The sequence below is a fragment of the Bidens hawaiensis genome, unplaced genomic scaffold, assembly GCF_021521415.1.
Source record: "Bidens hawaiensis isolate Kalapana, Puna unplaced genomic scaffold, B.hawaiensis_p1.1 tig00023305_1, whole genome shotgun sequence".
Classification (NCBI taxonomy): Eukaryota; Viridiplantae; Streptophyta; class Magnoliopsida; order Asterales; family Asteraceae; genus Bidens; species Bidens hawaiensis.
Genome location: NW_027493655.1, coordinates 165,024 through 168,284, shown reverse-complemented (window position 1 = coordinate 168,284; position 3,261 = coordinate 165,024). Strand labels below are relative to the sequence as shown.

Below are 3,261 nucleotides of genomic sequence, written 5' to 3'. Positions count from 1 at the left end.
GTTGGTTATCTAAGATTTATCGAGCGGCACTTCTACTCTATATCGCGTTCTACAGCTTAAATCGTTAGAGCTTCGGAGCTTGGCACGTTCCACGAGACTGGCATGATTCCCGAGACTAAGTGTGTGATTTGTGGTGTGAGACGGGAATGCCGTGAACCCCCCCCCCCCCTTTTATAGCCGAAATTGGGTACCATCGCGTAGCGTGATGGTCCCTTCACTTAGGGCATCGCGTTGCGATGTCAGAAAAACGACGTGTGGCTGCTGACTCAGCCCTAGTGTCTGCCACGTGTCTCCCCGTTACGACACGTGTCTGATGCGTCATCATACACCATCGCATAGCGCAATGGTCTTGTGCTTGGGCTCATCACGTAGCACGATGGGTTCCAGAATTCAAATTTTTATTTTTAGTCCCTCTTCTTCGATAACTTGTCCTTTTTTGATCATACTTGCATTTTTCAAAAATACTAAAGCGGCCCTTATGCGGCTCGCGGCGATGCGAGCATACGAAGTGCGCCAACAAAACGCCTCATTACGCCATTCGCCCGTGTCCGTGTCCGAGTGCGTGCGCGTCGAGTGCTTCGCACCCTCCGCTAGGACTATGGAGAGTGGTTAGCCACACAAGAACATTACTATGGAAACTTGCTTCCTTATAAAGAGCTTCCATTTTTTTTCTTGTTTCCATGTGTGATGCAAGTTATCTTCCTTATTTATACTCATGTAGAATGCTTCCATTTTCTTTCTTCTTTCCAGGTGGGATGAAATTTTCTCATTTCCTTAAAATAAGATGTCTTACTTTTCCTATCTCATTTTTCCCATGACTTATTTTGAGAATATTTTTAATCCTTCAACTTTCAAAGTTGATAACTTTAGCCCAAAATAAATATGGTTTTTTTTTCCGAGATGTTACAGCGGATTCTTTGTGATCGAACGGTTTTCCTTGCATTTGCAAGTAAATAACTTCATTAAGTTGATTCTAAAATATTATTTCTAATTTAGTCTTCTTAAAGGGTATTTTGGTCATTTTATCTAAAGTTAACAAAACGTTAAAGAAAGTAACCGATAGACTTCAAACTTAGTACACAACTGAAACCTCAAGCCCCAAACTTGCAACTTTTAAATGTTGGACTAACTGAGTAATTATTAACTCTAAAGTTAAGCAACAAAAACCTGATAGGTATTTCTTGGGGACTGGTTATGGTGAGAAAATGGAATCCGACCCGCACAAGCGCCTAACCTTTGCTGTTCCATAAAGTCACACAAACGTTTTCGACTACAAAAACCAAGTTTTGAAATTGAAGCGTTGTAATATATTTTATAATCGTTAAAACTAAAATCTAAGTGATCTAAATGACTTATATAATATGAAACTATTCAATGATTATTCTATTCAAAGTTTAACCTAAAGTAGGAGGTAAGTGTGCATAAATTATCCCTTTCAAAAAATATGACATAAATATACTCAGAATGTTCCTGACCTCTTGTTGACCGCCAGCAATGCGGTTGTACTTTTTATCATGGCTGTGTAAATATCCTCTTGTGTCGACATGGTGAAGCCTTATTCTTTAATCTTGTCTCCATGTTTTGCCGCTTCCCTCAATTTCAAGTCTTAACAATATAAACAAATTTCAGATGTTTTCTGTGATAACTTACAACATAACTTAGCACCAAATTAATATAGTAAAATAATACAGGAGTGCCTCAATCTCACCTCCAATAATCTCCTGCATCTGAATTACCATCATCTCCAAAGCAACTCACCTGCATATAGCCACAGTTAGTTGAATTGCAATTTTTAAATAATCTTAAGTGAAATGAACAGAACAAAATCTATTTTAATGCATGCATCTAAATCATTTTATTCAAAAATTTAGATTAATGTTGTCAAATTCTTGTTTCCTAATTATAATTAATGAATTAATTCAGATGCCATTCATAACTACTTTTTAAATATGGATTTAAAAGTTAGTGGGTCCACTCACCTCAAGGTTGCCTGATATTGGTGAAGCATGTAAGTGGCTATGAAGCCATCTTCTGGTTTTCATGTGTTGCAACCGAATGATGGTCCTACTTTTAATGTTGTCTCCAGGTTTGTAGGATGTCTGGGTCTCAGGTCTAACAATCTGGCATGTAAGACATCATTTGAAGTAAGGAATCAAAAATTTATTAAACTCTACACATAATAATATAACACATTTAACAAATTACATCTTTAACAAATCTTATCAATACATTAAGAATTAACCAATATAAAAATATTGGCGATGCTCACATTATTGTCAACTTCACGACCAAATAAAATATAGCACTTAATTCAATAGAGTTAATCATAAATAATTCACAATTTAGTTTTAATATGATCCTTTATATTTAAGTAAGAAGTTGTATCAACACTATGTCTAAAACACATACCGAAATCGTAATACACAATTAAAATGGCAATGTGTCCAAGCATACATGATAACGCAACTGTTTAAATGAAACTTTTATTGAGGTTGCCCATGTAACACATGGGTCATAAACAAGTATAAAATAATAATTAAAACATAAACATACATGATAACGCAACTGTTTAAATGAAACTTTTATTGAGGTTGCCCATGTAACACATGGGTCATAAACAAGTATAAAATAATAATTAAAACATAAACATACATGATAACGCAACTGTTTAAATGAAACTTTTATTGAGGTTGCCCATGTAACACATGGGTCATAAACAAGTATAAAATAATAATTAAAACATAAACATACCCAATAACTATTGGCATCGCAGGGAGTGAGAGGCGATGAGGAATTGTGAGGGCAAACATCGACCTATTTATAGCATATAAGTGAAACCGCCGACCATTTAATTCAACCTTTTGATTGCACAATGATTAATGGGTTTTGAATTGAAGGGAAGGAATGAGAATGGAAGAGTCCGAATTGATTAAGGAATTAATAGACCGAATTAAATTGAAGGTATTAATAGCATTCAGGAGCCCTAAATGTGAATGTATTTGAAGGGTTTGGACACCAGTGACGATGTTTCAACAATTACAATATCAATCCTAATCCTTCATTTGTAATATTTGTAAAGATATATGTTGTATTCCTATTTTGTCCTTGAATCCTTGCATTAGAAAGTTGCACCGAACGTTTGAAGAACGAATCGAGGGGTTGGCAAATTACTTTTTCTACCCAATTGTTAATTGTCTGTTTTATCCCTAGCCTCTAATTATGAAATTACCATGATATCCATCACTCTCCCTTAATAATATA

The 3,261-nt window shown here is 35.4% G+C and overlaps 1 long non-coding RNA gene across 1 annotated transcript; it reads right to left on the bottom strand.

Moving 5' to 3' along the window:
* Nucleotides 1–1,725: 1,725 nt before the first annotated feature.
* LOC143567285 (uncharacterized) lies at nucleotides 1,726–2,770 on the bottom strand. The gene is made up of 3 exons (XR_013141388.1): nucleotides 2,752–2,770; nucleotides 1,980–2,120; nucleotides 1,726–1,758 (listed from the first exon to the last, which is right to left on the bottom strand). It is a non-coding gene; the product is annotated as an uncharacterized LOC143567285 (long non-coding RNA).
* Nucleotides 2,771–3,261: the final 491 nt, after the last annotated feature.